The sequence below is a fragment of the Saimiri boliviensis genome, chromosome 7 (genome assembly GCF_048565385.1).
Source record: "Saimiri boliviensis isolate mSaiBol1 chromosome 7, mSaiBol1.pri, whole genome shotgun sequence".
In the NCBI taxonomy this organism is placed as follows: Eukaryota; Metazoa; Chordata; class Mammalia; order Primates; family Cebidae; genus Saimiri; species Saimiri boliviensis.
This window is the reverse complement of record NC_133455.1, coordinates 107665283-107692055: the sequence shown is the minus strand read 5'-3', so window position 1 is coordinate 107692055 and position 26773 is coordinate 107665283. Positions and strand designations below refer to the sequence as shown.

General features: G+C 38.1%; 1 pseudogene; it reads right to left on the bottom strand.

The window, feature by feature from the left end:
- Positions 1–15441: 15441 nt before the first annotated feature.
- LOC120360768 (lys-63-specific deubiquitinase BRCC36 pseudogene) overlaps positions 15442–26773 on the bottom strand; it is an 84803-nt pseudogene continuing 73471 nt past the window's right edge.

Here is a 26773-nt window from a genome sequence, read left to right as displayed (position 1 = left end):
AGAGGTCGAAGATCAACTCAATGAAATAAAAAGAGAAGGCAAGAACAAAGAAAAAAGCGCAAAAAGGAATGAATAAAATCTTCAAGAAATGTGGGACTATGTGAAAAGACTTAATATACGTCTGATAGGTGTACCTGAATGTGATGAAGAGAATGAATCCAAGCTGGAAAATACTCTTCAGGATATTATCCAGGAAAACTTCCCTAACCTAGCAAGGCAGACCAATATTCAAATCCAGGAAATACAGAGAACACCACAAAGATATTCCTCAAGAAGAGCAACCCCAAGGCACATAATCGTCAGATTCACCAGGGTTGAAATGAAAGAGAAAATGCTAAGGGCAGCCAGAGAGAAAGGTCGGGTTACCCACAAAGGGAAGCCCATTAGACTCACAGCAGATCTCTCAGCAGAAACCCTACAAGCCAGAAGAGATTGGGGGCCAATATTCAACATCCTTAAAGAAAAGAACTTTCAACCCAGAATCTCCTATCCAGCCAAACTAAGCTTCATAAGTGAAGGAAAAATAAAATCCTTTGTGAACAAGCAAGCACTCAGAGATTTCATCACCACCAAACCTGCTCTACAAGAACTCCTGAAAGAGGCTCTACACATATAAAGGAACAACCAGTACCAGCCACTCCAAAAACACACCAAATGGTAAAAAAAAGCATCAACACAATCAAGAATCTGCATCAACTAACCAACAAAACAGCCAGGTAGCATCAAAATGACAGCATCAAATTCACACATAACAATACTATCCCTAAATGTAAATGGACTAAATGCCCCAGCCAAAAGACACAGACTGGCAAATTGGATAAAAAGCCAAAACCCATCAGTGTGCTGTATCCAGGAAACCCATCTTACATGCAAGGATACACAAAGGCTCAAAATAAAGGGATGGAGGAAGATCTACCAAGCAAACGGAGAGCAAAAAAAGGCAGGAGTTGCAATTCTCATCTCTGATAAAATAGACTTTAAAGCAACAAAGATCAAAAGAGACAAAGAAGGACATTACATAATGGTAAAAGGATCACTGCAACAAGAAGAGCTAACGATCCTAAATATATATGCACCCAATACAGGAGCACCCAGATACATAAGGCAAGTTCTTAATGACTTACAAAGAGACTTAGACTCCCACACAATAATAGTGGGAGACTTTAACACCCCATTGTCAATATTAGACAGATCAACCAGACAGAAAATCAGCAAGGATATCCAGGACCTGAATACAGACCTGGAACAAGCAAACCTAATAGACATTTACAGAACTCTCCACCCCAAATCCACAGAATATACATTCTTCTCAGCACCACATCACACCTACTCTAAAATTGACCACATAATTGGCAATAAATCACTCCTCAGCAAATGCAAAAGAACAGAAATCATAACAAACAGTCTCTCAGACCACAGTGCAATCGAGTTAGAACTCAGAATGCAGAAACTAACTCAGAACCGCACAGCTTCATGGAAACTGAACAACTTGCTCTTGAATGTTGACTGGATAAACAATGAAATGAAGGCAGAAATAAAGATGTTCTTTGAAACCAATGAGAACGAAGACACAACATACCAGAATCTCTGGGACACATTTAAAGTAGTCTCTAGAGGAAAATATATAGCAATGAGTGCCCACATGAGAAGAAAGGAGAGATCTAAAATCGACACCCTATCATCAAAATTGAAAGAGTTAGAGGAGCAAGATCAAAAAAACTCAAAACCTAGCAGAAGACAGGAAATAACTAAGATCAGAGCAGAACTGAAGGAAATAGAGACACAAAAAACTGTTCAAAAAATCAATAAATCCAGGAGCTGGTTTTTTGAAAAGATCAACAAAATAGACAGACCACTAGCCAGATTAATAAAAAAGAAAAGAGAGAATAACCAAATTGATGCAATAAAAAATGATAAAGGGGATATCACCACAGATTCCACAGAAATCCAAACATCATCAGAGATTATTACAAACAACTCTATGCACATAAACTAGTAAACCTGGAAGAAATGGATAAATTCCTGGACACCTGCAACCTCCCAAGCCTAAACCTGGAAGAAGCCGAAACCCTGAATAGACCAATAACATGGTCTGAAGTCGAGGCAGCAATAAAGAGCCTACCACCCAAAAAAAGCCCAGGTCCAGATGGGTTCACAGCTGAATTCTACCAGACATACAAGGAGGAGCTGATACCATTCCTTCTGAAACTATTCCAGACAATCCAAAAACAGGGAATCCTTCCCAAATCATTTTACGAGACAAACATCATCCTGATACCAAAACCCGGCAGAGACTCAACAAGAAAAGAAAATTTCAGGCCAATATCCATGATGAACATAGATGCAAAAATCTTCAATAAAATACTGGCAAACCGATTGCAACAGCATATCAAAAAGCTCATCCACCATGATCAAGTAGGATTCATCCCGGGGATGCAAGGCTGGTTCAACATATGCAAGTCCATAAACGTAATTCACCACATAAACAGAACCAAAGACAAAAACCACATGATTATCTCGATTGATGCAGAGAAGGCCTTTGACAAAATTCAACAACCCTTTATGCTAAAAACCCTCAATAAACTAGGTATTGACGGAACGTATCTCAAAACAATAAAAGCTATTTACGACAAACCAACAGCCAATATCATACTGAATGGGCAAAAACTGGAAGCATTCCCTTTGAAATCTGGCACTAGACAAGGATGCCCTCTCTCACCACTCCTATTCAATATAGTACTGGAAGTTCTAGCCAGAGCAATCAGGCAAGAAAAAGAAATAAAGGGTATCCAAATTGGAAAGGAGGAAATCAAATTGTCTCTATTTGCAGATGACATGATTGTATATCTGGAAGACCCCATCATCTCAGCCCAAAATCTCCTGAAACTGATAAACAACTTCAGCAAAGTCTCAGGATACAAAATCAACGTGCAAAAATCACAAGCATTCCTATACACCAGTAATAGACTTCAAGAGAGCCAAATCAAGAACGAACTGCCATTCACAATTGCTACAAAGAGAATAAAGTACCTAGGAATACAACTAACAAGGAACGTAAAGGACCTCTTCAAGGAGAACTACAAGCCATTGCTCAACGAAATAAGAGAGGATACAAACAGATGGGGAAACATTCCATGTTCATGGTTAGGAAGAATCAACATCGTGAAAATGGCCATACTGCCCAAAGTAATTTACAGATTCAACGCTATTCCCATCAAGCTACCAATGACCTTCTTCACAGAACTGGAAAAAAACACCTTAAACTTCATATGGAACCAAAAGAGAGCCCGCATAGCCAAGTCAATTCTAAGCAAAAAGAACAAAGCAGGAGGCATCACACTACCGGACTTCAAACTATACTACAAGGCTACAGTAATCAAAACAGCATGGTACTGGTACCAAAACAGAGATATAGACCAATGGAACAGAACAGAGGCCTCAGAGGAAATACAACATACCCACAACCATCTGATCTTCGACAAACCTGACAAAAACAAGCAATGGGGAAAGGATTCCCTGTTTAATAAATGGTGTTGGGAAAACTGGCTAGCCATGTGCAGAAAGCAGAAACAGGACCCCTTCCTGACACCTTACACCAAAATTAACTCCAGATGGATTAAAGACTTAAACATCAGACCTAATACCATAAAAACCTTAGAAGAAAATCTAGGCAAAACCATTCAGGACATAGGTGTAGGCAAGGACTTCATGACCAAAACGCCAAAAGCAATGGCAACAAAAGGCAAAATAGACAAATGGGACCTAATCAAACTCCACAGCTTCTGCACGGCAAAAGAAACAGTCAGTAGAGTGAATCAGCAACCAACAGAATGGGAAAAAATTTTCGCAGTCTACCCATCTGACAAGGGGCTGATATCCAGAATTTACAAAGAACTAAAGCAGATCTACAAGAAAAAAAACAAACAAGCCCATTCAAAAATGGGCGAAGGATATGAACAGATACTTTACAAAAGAAGACATACAGGACGCCAACAAACATATGAAAAAATGCTCATCATCACTGGTCATCAGAGAAATGCAAATCAAAACCACATTGAGATACCATCTCACACCAGTTAGAATGGCGATCATTAAAAAATCGGGAAACAACAGATGCTGGAGAGGATGTGGAGAAATAGGAACACTTTTACACTGTTGGTGGGAATGTAAATTAATTCAACCATTGTGGAAGACAGTGTGGCGATTCCTCAAGGACCTAAAAATAGAAATCCCATTTGACCCAGCAATCCCATTACTGGGTATATATCCAAAGGATTATAAATCATTCTACTACAAGGACACGTGCACACGAATGTTCATTGCAGCACTGTTTACAATAGCAAAGACCTGGAACCAACCCAAATGCCCAACGATGATAGACTGGATAGGGAAAATGTGGTACATATACACCATGGAATATTATGCAGCCATCAAAAACAATGAGTTCACGTCCTTTGTAGGGACATGGATGAACCTGGAAACCATCATTCTCAGCAAACTGACACAAGAGCAGAAAATCAAACACCATATATTCTCGCTCATAGGCGGGTGTTGAACAATGAGAACACATGGACACATGGAGGGGAGCACTACACACTGGGGTCCGTTGGGGGGAAATGGGGGAGGGGCGGGGAGGTGGGGAGGTGGGAAGAGATAGCATGGGGAGAAATGACAGATACAGGTGAGGGGACAGAAGGCAGCAAAGCACACTGCCATGTGTGTACCTATGCAACAATCTTGCATGTTCATCACATGTACCCCAAAACCTAAAATGCAATTAAAAAAAAAAGTTAAAATAAATAAATAAATAAATAAATAAATAAAAACTAATAATGATTAATTTTGCATATAAAGTAAGCAATTTAAGTTTCAGGAAAAACTGATATGGGATAATTAAAACAGGTAACATAGCTTAGTTAGATTAATAACTTTTTGAGTTATAAGAATAGCATTAGGTTAATGGCCTGTAAGAATTAGAAGAATGGAGGTAGAAAAACAAGTCATTTCCATGGGATAACAAAATTAGGCTGGCTTAGACTTCTCTACAACAATTTGTGCCAGAAGGTAATGGAGCTGTGTCTACAGAATTCTGAGTAAAAGAAAGTGTGACTTAAGAATACCCAGACAGTTATATACTCAAAGGATTATAAATCATTCTACTATAAAGACAAATACACGTGTATGTTTATGGCAACACTATTCACATCGGCAAAGACTTGGAACCAACCCAAACACCCATCAATGATAGACTGGATAGAGAAAATGTGGCACATATACACCATGGAATACTACACAGCCATAAAAAAGAATGAGTTCATATCCTTTGCAGGGACATGGATGAAGCTGGAAACCATCATTCTCAGCAAACTAACACAGGAACAGAAAACCAAACACCTCACATTCTCACTCATAAGTGGGAGTTGAACAGTGAGAACACATGGACACGAGGAGGGGAACATCATACACTGGGGCCTGCTGTGGGGTAGTGGGTGAGGAGAGCAATAGGACAAATACCTAATGCATGAGGGGCTTAAAAACCTACATGACAGGTTGATGGATGCAGCAAACCACCATGGCACATGTATACATACATAACAAACATGCACGTTCTGCACATACATCCCAGAAGTTAAAGTATTAAAAAAAAAAATACTCAACTGGTCCCGGCACACGTGTAATTCCAGCTCTTTGGGCGGATGAGGCAGAAGGATTGCTTGAGGCCAGGCGTTCGAGGCCAGCAAGTCCTCATCTCTACAAAAAATTTGCCAGGCCTAATGGTCCCAGCTGCTTGGAGCACTGAAATGGGAGAATCATTGAGACCAGGAGTTCAATGCTGCAGTGAGCTGTGATCACACCATAGCACTCCAGCCTGAGTAACAGCAAAACCATGTCTTAAAAATTACCTATACAGTCTTATTTGAGGATAAAGGCAATAAGCACACATGCTTAAGCATAAAAGGCCTTAGCAGATGTGGCCCTTCTAGGGAAAAACTACAAGAGATTATATCAAGCTACCCAAGAGATAAATGGACATGTTAGGGTAAAAGCACTGGGATTATATTCAGTATTAAAAGGAAACAGTGTATGTAGTGAGTAGTTCAGTAATTAGATCTCTTGGGTTTCAATCATGGCTCTGACAATTCTTATTTTGAGCTTCAGACAAATTATTTAACCTGCTTTGTTCCCTTACTGGTAAGATGAGGATGATGATGTTTGGGTATCAGATGAAAAAAATCTGTGTGAAGTTCTTAGAATCATGTCCAGCATTAGATACTACTATTATAATAAAACAGTAAAAGCTACTAAAACTGGCTTCAATTATTTTATGATCTTTTTATTTTATTTTATTTTATTATTATTTTTTGAAATGGAGTCTCACTCTGTCGCCCAGGCTCAAAGGCAGTGACGTGATCTTGGCTCACTGCAACCTCTGCCTCCCTGGTTCAAGCAATCCTCCTGCCTCAGCCTCCTGAGCTGCTGGGACTATAGGTGCACACCACCATGCTCAGCTAATTTTTTGTATTTTTAGTAGAGATGGGGCTTCACCATGTTGGCCAAGATGGTCTTGATCTCCTGACCTCATGATCCAGCCACTTCGTCCTCCCAAAGTGCTGAGATTACAGGGGCAAACAGCTGGGCCCGGCCCCCTTTCTTCTTTTAATCTTGAGAATGAATATCTTTGCAGTAAATAAATTTTTTAAAGACTGAAATCATTGGAAAGTTGGACAAGTAACTAGTAACTAGTATCACTGATAACTCTGGGAAAGGAAAGTGGGTAGATGGAAGACAAAATGAGATGGAGGATTTTCACTGGTTTTTCACCAACACATAGCTTTTGAAATTTGTCTCGTAAACATATTACACATTTTTCAAGCAACTAAAATTAAGAAACATTTACCTAAGTTTCCATAATTGCTCATTTTAATTATGGTTTCTTTTTCTTCACTGAAAATTCAAGTATAATTAAATTTAATACTTTAATGTAAAATTAGAATGAACAGTATGGTCTCATTTTTGCAAAATTATTCTTAGCCAGCCCTCCATCTGTATATATGAAGAAATAGGTCTGAAATTATTTCCTGGGTGGTGAAATTTAGACTAGTTTTAAAATTCATATTTTTCAGAATTGCTTGAATTTTAAAATAATAAATATTTGTTATTTTTTAAAAGTCATTGTTCTAACTAAATAAAAATTGTTATCTATTGGTTTCTAAGAAAGAACATGGAGGTTGCCTGTACCACATAAGGGACTGGGCTCTGAATGTTGAAGTCCACTCTGGAGAGTCTGGTTAAAGTTCTGATTGTAGAATTCTGTGCCTTAACTCCTGCTTTGGTAAATGTGCTGCCAGGAGGTTGTTATGTCGCCTGGTGTGTCTTGTTGATTCAAGTGGGAGGCTGATGCCTGATCTAGCCTCCTGCTAAACTGGACTAACTGTCCGTTCGTAATATGCTTTTGTTCCTGGTATTCCAATCACCTGGAGTGCCCTCATCTTTCCTGACTCTTCAAGCATATCTTTCTTCTAAAGCCGTGTTAAGACCATGTCTTCCATGTACCTTTTTCTAACCTGTCTACCTGATTTCCCTTTTTGAAATCCCATGGCACATTTTTACGTATGTCTTATGGCCCTTCATTCATGTAACAAATATTTATTGAACATGTGCCATGTGCCTTATATTTGTTTGTATATATGCCTTACTCTCTCTGCCTTAGAACAATTAACTGAGGGCAGGAAGTATATCATACTCATGTGGTATTTCTACAGCACCCAGTATGATACCTGTTAAAGAATAATAGTCAGAAATGTTTGTTGAATAATTAAAGAAATGAACAATAAGTATTTGTTGGATTGAACTGATTACTTTGTTTTTACACATTTTTGGAAGCTTACAAGACTTTTTATGTTGAAAGCTAAGTGGTTCACATGCCTTCAGAATTACTCTGAGTTTTTCTAAAGAGCAAACATTTCCCCTTTCTCTCAAAACACTGACATAAATTAAAATCCTTGGAAAGATACAAGGTTCAAATAGCTGGATAACAGAGCAGCGATTTTTATTTCTGCTTCATCCTGAGGAGGTACAGCAATACTGAAATCTGACATAAGAAAGACAATTTCTCCCTAGTTCTCTGATCCCTAATGCCCAATATCGGCTCAGAGACAGCTTTCCAAAATGAGTATACATCACTCAGAGTTTTAATCTTTTAATAGGGCTCTTTAATTACAAAAAATTCATCTGAGTTATACTATTGAAAGCCTAAATAAAGCTAATATGGTACATATAATGGCATATTGATGAGATAATGTACATGGAATTTAAAATTAAGGCACTACAAATACAAAATAATGTGTAGAATTAAAGGAACACCTTTGAGACAATGAGGATTAGATATGGGAACTGTTCTATTAGATATGGGAACATAACTAGAACATATAGATATGTTCTAGTTAGATCTGTCTTTCCAAAACAGGGTGTGTTGAAAAACCTACAGTGAGCAAAGAATAATGTGCTGCCATCTACTGACAGCTGCATTGAAGTACAGCTCAGGACACTTTATAAACAATCTTTTTGGTAACTGTTGAAAGCTTCAGAGTATGTGTTTAGCTTAACTTATTTTAAACTTAGTAATTGACATCAACAAGATTCTTAACTTTAGGGTGTATAATCATCATGAAATTGGTGTAATTAGGAAGAAAATCAATGGATGTGTGTAAATAACCATACAAATTTAAAGATTAGAAAGCTCAACTTCAGGCTTCAGTGTAGGACCAAACAGGGTCTACAAACAGCTGACTCACTCCACTAAAAAAAAAAAAAAAAAAAAAAGAGCACTTCCATAGTAAGGTAAGCTAGTGCTTCTGGCAGTCCAGTGTTATGCTCTGTAAGAGGATTATGGTCATCCTCCACATGCTGTTCCTCACAGGGATAGGGAACTGGTCTCAAACAGCCCTGTTTTCCCTCAATGCCTCTTTATGTATCTGTCCAACGGATCCAAACCTTGAAAGCATTCTTCCAGCTGTCCCACTCTTCCGGTGAGCAAAGTTTCAGAATCAACACACAATGAACAATGTAAATTGAGGAGGTCAAGGATCTGATATTTTATATTTACCAATAAATTCTAGTGTTGTATGCCATCCCCACTACATGGTAGATACTCTAGAAATACTACGGTGAATTAATAATCAAGTAGAGATTCTTTCTATTTATTTTCAGTTTTCTGTGTTTGACCTCCAAGGAGTGCACCAGAATCCTAGTATCTCAAGATTTCAGTACACATGACCCTGTGGTTCATATTTTGTTTTGTTTGGATATTTCTGGTGAAAGAGTAACTTGGGTCTGAATCACTAAGATAATGCCTCACTTTTCCAGTTCAGTCAACATTATTTGTCAATCAAGCTTTTAGTACATTGTAAACTGAAGTGTAAAACTTGACTCTGTACTAAAATTAACTTTAAATGTGTCACTCGGAGACAAAATCAAGAAAAAAAAAGTTGGAGAAGATTCTGCGCCTAATTAGATGGATTAGAAAGGGTTTTGAAAACAATTCGCTTAGACTTTTTGATTAAAAAGAAGTTATTTAGTTTAGGGAGGTCCTTTCCCTTTTTTATAGTCCATTAAAACTAGACTCATATAGCCAAAGCCAGGGGGGACTAAGCATTTTTACATGACGTTTATCCTCCAATAATCATCTGTTTACACTGGCAGAAGCCCCAGCAGATTATGGCCTGGATCATCTGTAACACATCTACTCTGTTGAGGGGCTCTCAGCTCTAAACTGTGTGTTTATTAAGGAAATCTACATACACATGGGGCACAGAGTTTGATACTTGGAGCCACAGCAGTTCTGGGAACTTTGTATCCAACCATCCAATTTAATGCACTTCACAATGTGTAAGGAAGAAAACAGCTCCTGCGTCAGAAGAGAAGGGGATTTAACTAGGGGCAAATATAAAGTGAACAAATTATTTTGATATTTGAAGATTCATAAGATTCAAAGAAGGATTCATAAGATTCAAACACATCTGTTTGGAGGGATTGTGACCAACATTATAAAGGAGGTAGAACTGGAATGGGTCTTTAAAGATAAGTACAATTCTACACTTTGGGTTTTAGGTGGGGAAAAAATCACAAATGCCATTTAGAAGACACCAAAACGTTTTGAACATTATATATACAGATTTGCTACTATGAGCTTAATCTTTACCTCCAAAAAGTGGCAACTCAATTGAAATGGCAACATCATTTGCTGGCTCTGAAATCAGGTGCCTGGGTTGAGCTACTCTTTTGCTGTGTGTTGAGCAAGTTATTTAGTAGCCCTGGTCCTCAATTATCTTTTCTGTACAGCGAGAACAATAGAAAGGCCTATTTCATAAGTTGTTTTGAAAACTAATGAAAGGATTCACGTACTTTTGTCAGTGTGTGGAATACAGTAAATGCTCAATAAATATTATATGTTAAATTTGGTGAATTTGCACTTAGTCCACTCAACAGTGGGGAGCTATTCAAGGTTTCTGAGTAGAAGAGCTATATGTCTGAAGCTGACACTCAGAGTAATCCATTTGTCAATGAGGCTTCTGATGAATTAAAGAAAGTTGAAGGGGATGCAAGTAGGGGCATTATACAACTGTCCAGGGGAGAAGCAATAAGGGTCAGAATTATAGGTAAAGTGGTAAAAGAGAAGAAGGAGGAGGAGCAGAAAAGAAGGGATAATTCTTTTTTTTTTTGAGGCGAAGTTTCGCTCTTGTTACCCAGGCTGAAGTGCAATGGCACAATCTCGGCTCACCGCAACCTCTGCTTCCTGGTTTCAGGCAATTCTCCTGCCTCAGCCTCCTCAGTAGCTGGGATTACAGGCACGTGCCACCACGTCCAGCTAATTTTTGTATTTTTAGTAGAGACGGGGTTTCACCATGTTGATCAGGATGGTCTCGATCTCTTGACCTCGTGATCCACCCGCCTTGGCCTCCCAAAGTGCTGGGATTACAGGCGTGAGCCACCGCGCCCAGCCAAGAAGGGATAATTCTTAAAAACTTTGAGAGAAATCATTGATAGGTATGCCTGTAAAGTGTAAGGGATAGGGAGAAGTCAAAGGCAACTCTAAGCTTTTGAACCTGGGTCCTAGAAAATCTTTAGTGAGGAACAAGAGATATGTGAAGAAACTGATGCAGGGAAAAGTTATTCAGGTGGAGATCCCAATAGATAGTCATAACTTTAAATATGGACCTCAGAAGAGAAGTCAAATCTAGGTTAAGTGAAGGCTTGGGTAGAGACGCAATCACAGAAGATATGAATGTTGCCCAGGTCAAACAATCTGACTCAAAATTCCTTCTTCTTTTCACCTATGCATATTACATGAGCTCATACACATTGGTGGAAAGAGAAAAGGGCCTGTATATTTTAAAAAGTGAGGTCCGACTCCTGATTTCCCCATCGAGCCAAGTGTCACTTTAGGAATCAGCCTCCTTGTCTGAAAAATATTAACAATGCTAATGTCACCCTTGCAGTTATTCTGAATATCAAATGAAGTCCCAGTCTCTTTATGGCTAGTTCAACAGTGATCATCTGCAGGTGCAGGATGAAATTTCCCTCCCTGAAGGTTCCCAAGGCTCTGGGCTTGTTTCTGTATACAGTATCCCTATATTCACGTTTCTTTTTTCTTTGCTACTAAACACTTGAACTCATTTCTCCCAAACATTCCAGACTTGGTCAAATTCTCCAGGCTGCTGCACCAACTCCTCCTGACTAACTCCAAATTCCCTGTGGCCCTCTTCTGCCGACCTCCTTTCCCACAGAAATTAAGATGCTTTCAACTGGGCATGAGAAAAATGAGGAAAAACAGAGAAAGAAGGAGAAAATGATCCAGGAAAAAGTTATTCTTTTAACTCCTTCACTCATTCTCTCCCTTTTCATTTTGTTTTTCATAAAAATTCTCATCTCAGAGTCATATCTAATCTCAGTTTATTAGTCCCATAATTACTTAGTCCTTGTCAGAAAACACTCACCCCAATATAGAGTTAACATCCCCATACCATACACCCACAGGCACATGTAACAATGTTATTGATCGCAGAACAGATTTTCTCTACTCTTTGTCCACAGGAGGAAAAAACCCTAATGACTGTAATGTAAGTCAGTAAGTCCGTTGGTTCATTCTCTCCTTTCCCCATCTTATAAAACAAATTCTAAGCAAGAAGTTTAAAAATCTGTTTAATTTCACCTGAATGGGCCCAGGACCTCCATAAACTATATTTTTTCTATTTATAAGACAGTTCAGTAGGCACCTTCAAATTTACCATAAATTCCTACAGACTTGGGGTGTCTTTTAGTTTCCAGGAAAGCCAGAATACTCTTTTCTGTACTCTCTCAGCATGGTGATCTGCAATTTTAGAATCTTTTGCAGCCTGTATTTTGGTTTCCCTGCCCATTCATTAGTTGGACAAATGCCTGTTATCACCTGAAGCATTTATGTTCCAAGCCTAAAATCAGTCTTCTCCCACTCAGCATCTCTGTTCTCTGGAAAGCAACTTGGACTTACTAAATAATTTTCAAGAAAAAGCACATACTGGTGTATCTAGTACAGTGGACTCCTGGATTTTTACTTCAGCCTTCAACATCAGCACCACGTGTAGCCTTGACAAATATCTTGCATCATGTCATAATAAATAGCATGTATTATTATGTGCCTGTTATAGATTCCGCATTGTATTCGGTGATGTGGGATATTCAAAAGTAAAAATAAGGACTACATGTGTTTTGAACATGACTTTATATATAGCCCTGGGTTACAGAAAGTCTGGCACAGAAGAGATAATAAAAATGAGTGAACGGGAGCTCTGAGAAATCTAATGCATTAGAAGCTATAGCAAATGATATAAATTAACCCACGGTTAAGGGCTCCCTTAGATGGTGGTGCAGGTATAAGGGATTCAGGAATTCAAAGAAGTGAGATAGCCTAGTCATTACGGTTGAACCGCGCACACAGTCTCTAAGGATAAGCACTATTGGAGAAAGCACAAGAGAGAGGAACTGGAATTTCAGATATAGAAGAAGATCACAATTGGAGGCCAAAGAGTAAGTCAATAAGAGCTAACTAGAAGCTGAACAGACATTATAGAATAAACAATGAGGTTGGATAATAAGCAGGACCAGATAATAACGGATATTAAAAGAGAGAAGAATTGTTAGCAGATCACATGCCAAAGTTTGTTTCTTAGTTGTTTAAAATTCAGAATGTTTTTTTTGTTTTTGTTTTTTGTTTTGTTTTGTCTTATTGAGACAGAGTCTCACTCTGTCACGCAGGCTAGAGTCCAGTGGTACAATCTTGGCTCACTGCAACCTCTGCTGCCGGGGTTCAAGTAATTCTCATGCCTCAGCCTTCCAAGTAGCTGAGATTACAGGCATTTGTCATCAAATCCACAGAATGGTTTTTTAAAAATATAAAACAAGGCTATAAATTATTATCTAATTCATGATTAGTACTAATATACATATTCCTCTCATCATGAAAGGATGAGATAGATTTACAATTAATTATCAAGCATGTCTATTATTTTTGGAGAATTTTAGTTTTCTAAAATTTGAATTTAGAATTTCTAAAATTCTCAGAAGAATATTAGAATAAGTTCAGGTAAGCCCCAGGAACAACTCAGCAATCCTTTGTTGTTGTTGTTTTTAGAGATTGGGACTGCCTCTGACACACAGGCTGGAGTCCAATGGTGCAATCATAGCTCACTGCAGCTTGAACTCCTGGCCTCAAATGACCCTCCCACCTTGCCCCCCAAAGGGCTGGGATTACAGGTGTGGGTGCTGCACCAGGTTTTTAAACTCATCTTTAGTCTGTTCCTTTTCCTTTAACCCTCAATGACCATTTCAAACCTTCATCAATAATCTCAGGATTCTTGTTTATGTACCATATGGCAGATGACGTAAACCACCATTTACAGATTAAATTTTTAAAGAGCAGTGAACTCCTGGCCAGGGCAGTGGCTCATGCTTGTAATCTTAACACTTTGGGAGGCTGATGTGGGCAGATTACTTGAGCTCATGAGTTAGACATCAGCCTGGGCAACACAGTGAGACCTCATCTCTATAAAAAATGCAAACAACAAAAAAAATAGTGGGGCATGATGGTGCATGCCTGTGGTTCCAGCTACTTGGGAGACAGAGGTGGGAGGTTCACCTGAGCCCAGGAGGTGCAGGTTGCAGTAAGCAGAGATGACACCACTGCACTCCAGCCCGGGCAACAGAGCGAGACCTTGTCTCAAAAAATAATAACCTGAGAGGCCAAGGCTGGTGGATCACCTGAGGTCGGAGTTGAAGACCAGCCTGGCTAACATGGCAAAACCCCATCTCTACTAAAAATACAAAAAATTAGCCTGGCATGATGGTGAGCGCCTGTAATCCCAGCTACTCGGGAGGCTGAAGCTGGAGAGTCACTGGAACTCAGGAGGCAGAGGTTGCAGTGAGCTGAGATTGCACCATTGCCCTCCAGCCTGGGCAACAAGAGCAAAACTACATCTCAAAAAATAATAACAGCATCATTCTTGGCAAACTGACACAAGAACAGCAAACCAAAAACCGCATGTTCTCACTCATAAGTGGGTGTTGAACAACGAGAACACATGGACACAGAGAGGGGAACATCACACACTGGGGCCTGTTAGGGGTGTGGGGAGCAAGGGGAGGGATAGCAAGGGGTGAAGGGATAGGGGAGGGGTAGCATTAGGAGAAACACCCAATATAGATGATGGGGTGATGGATGCAGCAAACCACCGTGGCACGTATATACCTATGTAACAAACCTGCACATGAATTTAAAGTATAATAATTAAAAAAAGAAAAGTGGAAGCCTGATGAAGAGAACACATGGACACAAAGAGGGCAACAACGGACACTTGAGGGTGGAGGTGGGAGGAGGGAGAAGGTCAGAAAAAATATCTACTGTGTACTAGGCTTAGTACCTGGGCGATGAAATAATCTGTACAAAAATCCCTGTGACACGAGTTTGCCTACATAACAAACCTGCATATGTAACTCTGAACCCAAAATAAAAGCTATAGATAATAATAATAATAAATCAGTGAATTCCTTAATTTTCTTAGCCTGTCCTCAAAAATGTATATATTGCCCCTCCTCTAAGTTTCTTTTCTCCTCCTATCTTCTATTCTGAACTTTTCCCCTCCCTGACTCTCCTTTTTTTCTGCTAAGTCTGATCATCCTTCCCTCAGGGACTCCTCCATACTCCACAGCTCCAACTATAAATACATCAATATCTCCTTAAATCTATATCATCAGATAACATTTTTTAAAACTTGGCACTGGATTCCTCTTTCCAGCTACATATAAGAAATTCCATTTGGATATATCACAGAGACCTTAAACTCAAAACTTTCAAAATATTACCCAACAGCTGTGGTAGATAGAATGATGGACCCTCAAAGGTGTCCATTTCTTTCTTTTTTTTTTTTTTCTAGACTACAGACTTTATTCAGTATCACCAGATTTTACATGCATTCATTGTGTGTATGTAGGTCCATACAACTTCAGCACAGGTATAGATTCATGTGCTTAACCTCATAATCAACTATTATAATCAACATCATAATCATCACAATCATATAGAACTGTTCCATCAGCACAGAGGAACTCCTTATGCCATCCCTTTAGAGTCATACATACCCCACACCCTCTCCAGTCCCTGTCCCTGGCAACCATTAATCTGTTCTTCATTTCAACAATTGTCATTTCAAGAATGTTATATAAATGCAATCACACAGTATGTGACCATTTGAGACTGGCTTTTTTTTTGGTTCACCATAATACCTCTGAGGGACAACCAAGTTCTTATATCAACAGTTAGTTCCTTTTCATTCCAGAGTAGTATTGCGAATTATGGATGGTTTGTTTAACCATTTACCTGTTGTGGGACATCTGGATTGTTTTCAGTTTGGGGCTATTACAAATAAAGCTGCTATGAATATTTGCGTACAAGTACAATATAGGTTTTCATTTCTCTGGAATGAATGTCCAGGAGCACAACTGCTGGGTCTTATGTTTAACTTGATTAGAAATTTATAAACTCTTCTCCAGAGTGGCTGTACCATTTTCTGTGCCTGTCAGCAATGTATGAAATATCCAGTTTGTATCTTCATCAGTATTTGGTATTTTCACTATTTTAAATTTAGCCATTCAGATAAGTAAGTCATAGCCTCACTGTGGTTTCAATTTGCATTCCCTGGTGACTATGGAGTTGAACAGCTTTTCATATGCTTACTTGCCATTTATAGATCCTCTTCAGTGAAACATATATTCATGTCTTTTGCCCATTTTCTACTTGGACTGTTTTTATGGTTGAATTTTTGTGGCTTTTATTGTTTTTTTTTTTTTGAGACAGGGCCTCACTCTGTTTACCCAGGTTGGACTGCGGTGGTGTGATCACAGCTCACTGTAGCCTCAAACTCCTGGGCTCAAGTGATCCTCCTGCCTCCCTAGTAGCTGGGACTACTGGTGTATGTCATGGTGCCCAGCTAATTTTTTTAAAAAATTTTTGTAGAGACAGAGTCTCACTATGTTGCCCAGGCTAGTCTTGAACCCCTAACCTCAATCACTCCTCCCATCTTGGCCTCCCAAAGTGATGAGATTACAAGCATGAGCTACCGTAATGCCTGGACTACTGTTGAGTTTTGAGCAAACTTTATATATTCCAAATTGATCAGATAGATAGCTTGCAAATAATTCATCTCAAGCTGTACCTTGTCTTTTCCTCTTCTTAAATCAAAAGTTTTTAAGTTTTGAATAAATCCAATATATCAGTTTTTTTCTTTTATGGATTGTGCTTTTGGGGCAAAGTCCAAGAACTTGTCACCTGGCCCAAGGATCCTGAAGATTTTTCTCCTGTGGCTTTTTTTCAAAGTTGTATAGTTTTATGTATTACATTTAAGTCCATTATACATTTATAGTTAAATTTCATATAAGATGTGAGGTTTAAGTAGAGATTCTTTCTTCTCCTTGCTGTGGGTGTCTAATTGCTCCAGCATAATCTGTCAGAAAGGCTATTCTTCCTCCATTGAATTGCTTTGCACTTTTTCAAAATCAGTTGAGCGTATTTATATGGGTTTATTTCTGGGCTCTCTCAACTGTTCCACTGATCTATCTGTCTGTTCCTCTGCCAATATCATCTATCTTGATTACTATAGTAAGTCTTGAAGTCAGGTAATGGGAGTCCTCCAACTTTTTCTTCTTCAAAATTGATTTAGCTTCATTAACTTTACACTGGATATTTTCATCTTTCCCCACTTTGTCTCCTGCTTTATTCTAGAGAAGAAAGTTCTTGCATAAGCTCTTCTTTTTCTTGTTGCAATTCCCGCAAATGCTGCTGGTTTTGCTCCAGTCTGTCCTCCAACCACTGTAGGAGAGGCCCACTGACTGCCGACATCTGACTGCACAGATTCTTCGTAAACACTGAGCCATTATGGATCTTGGTTACTGAGTCCAGATGTGTGAGGCTGTGGATCCTCCTATACGCATCCTGCTCCTCCTGGCATAGGATCTTGGGCAGCTCTACTGCTGATTCAAGGCACACTTTCCCAATAGTGACATGAGGTACAATGTGGATTGGGATTTCGATTCTCTCATACTCTGAACTCTTTTGGGCCTGTATGGATTGGAAGCAAGTGTAGAGTACCCGGCCAGTCTTTGTGTTTTTATCTTCTATAAAACAGGAAAAAATAAGTCCTACAAAGCCTTGATCCATCATCTGGTACATGGCTTGTGTGCGAACATCAACATGTGAAGGTCAAACAGTTATATGAGGATGGGAATGATACCAGCCCACAACTCTCATGGGGCGACCTGTCAGTTCAGCCAACCTCTCTGCCTCTGTTGAAGCTGCAGACAGCTGCTCTGGAGAAATTTCAACTCGGTCCTTCCTCTTATCAGAACGTCTTAAGATGATGACAGAATGAATGTGAACAATTCTGACAGCGTCAACATTTTCAGCAACTGTGCGCATTTCAGTTCCAGTATATGCAAATTTGGAGTCACTCCTTATATCATCGTTCAACTCCCCTATACACAGCCCCATCACCTCCTCCTTCTCTGTGCTCAGAGCGTGGTTGAGACAAACGAGGAAAGCGTCAGACTCGAGATGAACAGCCTGTACCGCCTGCACCACCTGCACCGCCATCTTGGCCCGACCCTTCTCACGTCCGCCTCGGGCCCACTTGGTTCTCAGGTGTCCATTTCTTAATTCCTAAAACCTGAGGAGGTTTCATGGTAAAGGGGAATTAAGTTTGCAGATAGATTTAAGCCTCCATCAGCTGAATTTAAACTCAAGAGACTATCTGAATTATCTGGATGCCCAATGTGATCACAGTATTTAAAAGAAAAAAAAAACAACTCATTCTATACTCACAAACCCTGACACCAAATGTGTGGGTCCCCTCCATACTAAGCAATTCTTCAATTCTCTGAGCATCAACTGGGTGTCCTACAATTCAGTTCAATTCTGACACTATGTACTTAGCATTAGCATCAGATCCCTCAAGTTAAGAGCTCAGTCCTACAAGACTGCACTGACTTCAGATGCCAGTTTCAGATCTGGGTATCCCATGCTTCTGGCCAATCAGCAATCTATTAGGAGTTCCCATGACTTCCTCCTTAGGTTCCATAATTCCTTAGGCTTGATAAATGGCCAGAATTGCTTACAGAATTCAGAGAAACATTTACTTATGTTTTCCAAAAGTACAAACTTACATGAGTATAAAGTTGTATCTTTTGTTATAGTGGATATAATTCGAGAACAGCCAAATGGAAGAGATGCACAGGGCAAGGTATGGGAAGAGGCATGGAGTTTCCACACCCTCTTAGGGCACACACCTCTCTCCCAGCACCTCCATGTGTCCACCAACCTGGAAGCTCTCCAAACTGCTTCCATTCGAGTTTTTATGGAGGTTCTATTATGTAGACATGATTGATTAACTCATTGGCTACTGGTGATTGAACTCAATTTCCAACACCTCTGGAGGTGGGGTACAGGGAGGGGTTGAAAGCTCCAACCCTCTAATCATATGGTTAAGCCCTCTTGCAACCAACTCCTCATTCTTAGGGGCTTTCTAAAAGTCATCTCATTAACATAAACTCAGATGAGATTGTCATAAATAACAGAAAAAAACTCCTTTCACTTTTACGGCTCTTATCACTTAGGAAACTCCAAGGGCTTTAGGAGTTCTCTGCTAGGAACAAAAGATCAAATATATATTTCTTATTATGCCACAATATCACAAGTGTTGAATGTAGAAGAGGTCAGTCAAGGAAAATGTCACTCAGGAAGACTAATCTTAGAAACGTAATGTTACTGGCTTTGAAAATGGAAAACTCAGGAGGACTTGAGCCAAGGAACGTGGGAGGCCTCTAGAAGATGGAAAAGACACACACACACACACAAAATGATTCTGAGAACCTCCAAAAAGGAACACAGCCCTGTTGATACTTTGATTTTAGCCTAGAATAGCCCCGACAGATTTCTAACCTATACAACTGTAAAATAACAAATTCATGCTGTTTTAAGCCACTAAGTCTGATTACATGTTACAGTAGCAATACAGAATTAATACATCATCTTTACCTCAAATCTCTGCCTCATGAATTTTGTTTGGAGAGGGGTGAAGCTTTGATATTCTATATTACTTGTTTTCTTTCATAAGTTTTTAGAATGTATGTAAGTTCACAGAATGCCCAAATGGAGTATGTTTACATTGTTAAAATGCTATTTTTAAATATAAGGAGTTGGGGAAAATATAGAAACTTGGTAATATTCTTCATAACAGTCAAGCTAACACTTTTACAAGTCTTCTTTTCCTAATAAAAATATGTGCATTTCTATTTGTTTTTACTTAATTTAGGACAGTAACTACAATGGTAGCATTATCTTAATTAGCTGGCAGATTTGTAATGCAAACAATATGAATATTGTTTTTCCCCAGTGTTTTTAAGCACATTCCAGGAAATGTAGATACTTAGTAACATGTTGCCTAAATTGACATCTGCTTATCTGAAATATATTCCTTCTGATTCCTTATAGTTTTTCAGTGCACTTTTCCCCTTAAATTATCTTTCTCAGAAAATAGTTTATGCTTCTTTGCATAAAAAGCATCTTCTTTTTAAATATTTTTTTTATTTCAATAGCTCTTGGGGTACAAGTGACTTTTGGTTACATGGATGAATTATATAGTGATAAAGTCTGAGATTTTAGTGCACCTGTCACCCAAGTAGTGTACATTGTACCCAATATGTAGTTTTTTATACCTTACTCCTTTCCCACCCTCCCCTGTTCTGAGTCTCCAATGTCCATTGTACTACTTGATATGCCTTTATATATCCATAGCTTAGCTCCCACTTATAAGTGAGAACATATGGTATTTGGTTTTCCATTCTGGAATTACTTCACTTAGAATAATGGCCTCAAGCTCCATCCAAGTTGCTGCAAAAGACATTATTCTGTTCTTTTTATGGCTGAGTAGTATTGCATAGTATATATATATCACATTTTCTTGACCTGCTAAACAGTTAATGGGCACTTAGGTTGGTCCCATATCTTTGCAATTGTGAATTCTGCTGTGATAAACATACATGTGCATTACAGAAAAAATTATATGATGACTTCTTTTCCTTTGGGGAGATACCCAGTGTGGGATTTCTGGATTAAATGATAGCTCTACTTTAAGTTCTTTGAGAAATTTCCATGCTGTTTTCCATAGAGGCTGTACTAATTTACATTCCCACCAGCAGTGTATGAGTGTTCCCTTTACACTACATCCAGGCCAACACTTTTGGTTTTTTAGTTGTTTTGTTTTGTTTTTACTTTTTAATAATGGCCATTCTGGCTGGGGTAAAGTGGAATCTCACTGGGGTTTTAATTTGCACTTCCTTGATGATTAGTGATACTGAGCAATTTTTCAAATATTTTTGACCATTTGTATATCTTCTTTTGAGAGGTGTCTATTCATGTCATTTTCCCACTTTTTAATGGGATTATTTAATTTGCTTGCTGATTTGAGTTCCTTGTACATTATGGATATTAGCCCTTTGTCAGATGCGTAGTTTGCAAACATTTTATCCCATTCTGTGGGTTGTCTGTTTATTCTGATGATTATTCATTTTGCTGTACAGAAGCATTTTAGTTCAATTAGGTCTCATTTATTTATTTTTGTTTTTGTCGCATTTGCTTTGGGGTTCCTAGTCATAAATTCTTTGCCTAGGCCAATATCCAGAAAAGTTTTTCCTAGGTTTCCTTCTAGAATTTTTATGGTTTTAGGTCTTAGATTAAAGGCCTGATAGGGTTTTATGGAGAGAGGGATCCCATTTCAGTCTTCTATATGTGGCTATCCATTTATCACAGTACCCTTTATTGAATACAGTATTGTTTCCCCAATTTATGCTTTTGTATGTTTTGTCAAAGACCAATTGGTTGTAAGTACTTGGCTTTATGTCTGAGTTGTCTATTTTGTTCTGTTGAGTTATTTATCTACTTTTATAACAGTACTATGCAGTTTGGTAACTATAGCCTTGTAGTATAATCTGAAGTCAGGTAATGTGATGCCTCCAGATTTGTTCTTCCTTGGAATTGCTTTAGCTATTCAGAGTCTTTTTTTTATATTAATTTTTGGATTATTTTTCTAAATCTGTGAAAAATGATGTTGATATTTTGATAAGAATTGCATTGAATCTGTAGGTTGCTTTGGGTAGTATGTTCATTTTTATGATACTGATTCTTCCTATCCATGAGCATGGGATGTATTTTCATTTGTTTGTGTCATTTTTTATTTCTTTCAGCAGTTTTGTAGTTTTCCTTGTAGAGATCTTTCACCTTCTTGGGTAAGTATATTCTTATGCTTTTTTAATATAGCTATTGCAAAAGGGATTGAGTTCTTGGTTCCATTCTCAGCTTGGTAGTTGTTAGTGTATAGAAATGGCACTGATTCATGTACATTGATTTTGTAAATTGAGACTTTACTGAATTCAATCAAACCTAGAGGCCTTTTTGAGGAGTCTTTAGGGTTTTCTATGTATACAATGATATCATGGGCAAATAGAGATAGTTTGACTTCTCTTTTCCAATTTGGAAGCCCTTTATTTCTTTGTTGCCTGACTGCACTGCCTAGGACTTCCAGTACTATGTTGAATAGAAGCGATGAAAGTGGGTATCCTTGTCTTGCTCCAGTTCTTAGGGGGAATTATTTCAACTTTTCCCTATTCATTCTGATGTTGGCTGTGAGTTTAACATTTATGGCTTTTATTATTTTGAGGTATCCTTCTATGCATGGTTTATTGACTGTTTATATCATAAAGCAATGCTGGGTTTTATTCAATAATTTTTCTGTGTCTATTAGATGATCATATGGTAATTGTTTTTAATTCTGTTTACATGGTGAATCACATTTATTGACCTGCATATGTTGAATCATCCCTGAATTGCTGGGATGAAACCTACTTGATCATGGTGAATTATCTCTTTGATATATTATTGAATTAGGTTGCTAGTATTTCATTGAGGATTTTTGCATGTATACTCATCAGGGATATTGCCTGTAGTTCTGTTTTTCTGGTTTTTTGTTTTTTTTTTTCCCCTTGGTTATGTCCTTTCCTGGCTTAGATATCAGGATGATATTGGCTTCATGAAATGAGTTAGGAAGGATTCTCTCTTTCTTAATGTTTGGAATAATTTCAGTAAGATTGGTACCAATACTACTGTGAATGTCTAGTAAAATTCAGTTGTGAATCCATCTGGCCCTGGGCTTTTTTTTGCTGGCATTTTTATTTTTTATTTTTTTATTTTTTTATTTTTATTTTTTTTTGCTGGCATTTTTATTTTTTATTTTTTTATTTTTTTATTTTTATTTTTTTTTGCTGGCAATTTTTTTTAGTTACAGTTTCAATCTCATTGCTTGCTTTTGGTCTGTTCAGGATTTCTCTTTCTTCTTGATTCAAGCTGGGAGGGTTGTATGTTTGCAGGAATACATTTATTTCCTCTAGATTTTCTAGTTTGTGTGCACAGAGATGTTTACAGTGGTCTGGAATGATCTTTTGTATCTGGTGTCCATTGCAATGTTTCTACTTTTATGTCAAATTGAGCTTATTTAAATCCTCTCTCTTCTTTTCTTAGTTAATTTAGCTAATGTTCTATTAATTTTATTTATGTTTTCAAAAAACAAACCTTTTGTTTCATAGATCTTTTGTATTTTTTGCTCCAATTTCATTTAGTTCTGCTTTGATATTTACTATTTCTTTTCTTCTGCTGGCTTTGTTCTTGTTTTTCTAGCTCCTTGAGGTGTGACATTACATTGCAAATTGTGATCTTTCAGACTTTTTGATGTAGGTGTTAAGCAGTTTAAACTTTTCTCTTAGCACTGCTTTTGCTGTGGCCCAGAGATTTTGATAATTTTTGTCACTATCATCATTCATGTCAAATAATTTTTTAATCTCCATATTGATTTCATTGTTAACCCCAAAATGATTTAGGAGCACATTGTTTAATTTCCATGTATTTGTATAGTTTTCAGGTTTCTTTTGGAGTTGAATTCTAGTTTTATTCCGCCGAGGTCTAAAAAGATACTTGATATAATTTTAATTTTTTAAGATTTATTAAGACTTGTTTTGTGGCCTATCATGTGATCTATCTTGGAGAATGTGTCATGTGCTGATGAGAAGAATGTATAATCTGAAGTTCTTGGGTAAAACACTCTGTAAATATCTGCTAGGTCCATTTGTTCCAGAGTACAGTTTAAGGCCAGAGTTTCTGTGTTGACTTTCTGCCTAAATGATCTGTCTAGTACTCTCAGTGGAGTACTAAAGTCCTCCATTATCATTGTGTTTCTGTCTGTCTCTTCTCTTAGGTTTAGTAGCAATTGTTTTATAAATCTGGGAGGTATAGAGTTGAGTTATAGTTAGGTTATGTTATATATATATGTTATATATTAGGTTAGGTTATATCATATGTATGTTATATATTAGGTTAGGTTATATTTTATATATATATATAAAATCTATATTAGGTTATATAACAATTTAACAAAAAGATATTATAACCTATAATATATTGTATATTAAATGTCATATATTGTAGGTTACGAAATCTTCAGCATATATCAGTATATGTTGAACAGTTCAGTATATGATATATATATGTTGTATATGTACAGTATATACTGTTTATATATAGTATATGCTGAACTACAGTACATAACATACACAGTATACACTGAACTACAGTATATAGCATACAGTATATATCAGTATATGCTTTATTGTTAGCATATATCTGTATATATCAATTCAACAGGAAGAGCTCACAAGATTCCTCCTATCTGGGCAGGGAATCTCTAAAAAAAAAAGGCAGCTCGCACCACTTAGGGGCTGACAGGTCAAACTCCCATATTCCTGAGACAGAGCACCTTGGGTAAGGGGTGGCTGTGGGCGCAGCTTCAGCAGACTTAAATGTTCCTGCCTGCCACCACTGAAGAGAGCAGTGGATCTCCCAGCACAATGCTCAAGCTCTGCTACGGGACAGACTGCCTCCTCAAGTGAGTCCCTAAACCCCATGCCTCCTGACTAAGAGACACCTCCCAGCAGGGGTTGACAGATACCTCATACAGGAGAGCTCCAGCTGGCATCTGGTGGGTGCCCATCTGGGATGAAGTTTCCCGAGGAAGGAACAGGCAGCTATCTTTGATGTTCTGTAGCCTCCACTGGTGATACAGGAAAACAGGGTCTGCAGTGAAACTCCAGCAAACTTCAGCAGACCTGCAGCAGAGGGGCCTGACTGTTAGAAGAAAACTAACAAACAGAAAGGAATAGCATCAACATCAACCAAAAGGACATTCACACAGAAACTCCATTTGAAGCTCACCAACATCAAAGACCACAGGTAGATGAATCCATTAAGATGAGGGGGGAAAAAAAAACAGAGCAAAAAGGCTAAAAATTCCAAAAACCAGAACACCTCTTCTCCTCCAAAGGATCACAACTCTTCACCAGCAAGGGAACAAAACTGAATGGAGAATGAGTTTGATGAATTGACAGAAGTAGGCTTCAGAAAGTGGGTAAAAACTAACCCCTCCAAACTAAAGAAGCATGTTCTAACCCAATGCAAGGAAGCTAAGAACCTTGAAAAAAGATTAAAGTAATTGCTAACTAGAATAACCAGTTTAGTGAAGAACATAAATGACCTGAGGAAGCTGAAAAACAAAGCATGAGAACTTCATGAAGCATACACAATTATCAATAGCTGAATCGATCAAGTGAAAGAAAGGATATCAGAGACCGAATATCAACTTAATGAAATAAAGCATGAAGATAAGATTACAGAAAAAAGAATGAAAAAATGAACAAGGCCTCCAAGAAATATGGGACTATGTGAAAAGACCAAACCTATGTTTGATTGGTGTACCTGAAAGTCACAGGAAGAAAGGAACCAAATTGGAAAGCACACTTCACGATAGTATCCAGGAGAACTTTCCCAATCTAGCAGGGCAGGTCAACATTCAAATTCAGGAAACACAGAGAACACCACAAAGATACTCCTCAAGAAGAGCAATCCCAAGACACATAACCATCAGATTGACCAAAGTTGAAATGAAGGAAAAAATGTTAAGAGCAGCCAGAGAGAAAGGGTGGGTTACCTACAAAGGGGAGCCCACCAGAATAACAGTGTACCTCTCTGCAAAAACCCCACAAGCCAGAAGAGAGCAGGGGTCAATATTCAACATTCTTAAAGAAAAGAATTTTTAAGCCAGAATTTCATATCCAGCCAAACTAAATTTTGTAAGCGAAGGAGAAATAAAATCCTTTCAGACAAGGAACTGCTGAGAGATTCTGTCACCACCAGGCTGCCTTACAAGAGCTCCTGAAGGAAGCACTTAACATGGAAAGTAAGAACCAGTACCAGCCACCACAAAAACATAACATCAACTAATGGGCATCAACTAATGGGCAAAATAACCAGTTAGCATCATAATGACAGGATCAAATTCACACATAACAATATTAACATTAAATGTAAATGGGCTAAATGCCCCAATTAAAATGCACAAACTGGCAAACTGGATAAAAAGTCAAGGCCCACTGGTATGCTATATTCAGAAGACTCATCTCACATGCAAAGACACACATAGACACAAAATAAAGGGATAGAGGAAGATTTACCAAGCAAATAGAAAACAAAACAAAAAAAGCAAACATTGCAATCCTAGTCTCTGATAAAGCAAACATTCCAGCAACAAAGATTAAAAAAAAGACAAAGAAGGGCATTACATAATGGTAAAAAGATCAGTGCAACAAAAGAGTTAACTATCCTAAATATATATGCACCTACTACAGGACCACCTAGATTCATAAAGCAAGTTTTAGAGACCTACAAAGAGACTTATACTCCCACACAATAATAGCAGGAGACTTTAACACCCCACTGTCAATATTAGACATATCATTGAGACTGAAAATTAACAAAGGACTTGAACTCAGCTCTAGACCAAGAGGACCTAATTGACATCTACAAAACTCTCCACCCCAAATTGACAGAATATACATTATTCACAGCATTATATCACACTTATTCTAAAATTGACCACATAATTGGAAGTAAAACACTCCTCAGCAAATGCAAAAGAATGAAATCATAACAAACAGCATCTCAGACCACAGTGCAATCAAATTAGAACTCAGAATTAAGAAGCTCACTCAAAACTGCAGAACTACATAAAAACTGAACAATCTCTTCCTGAAT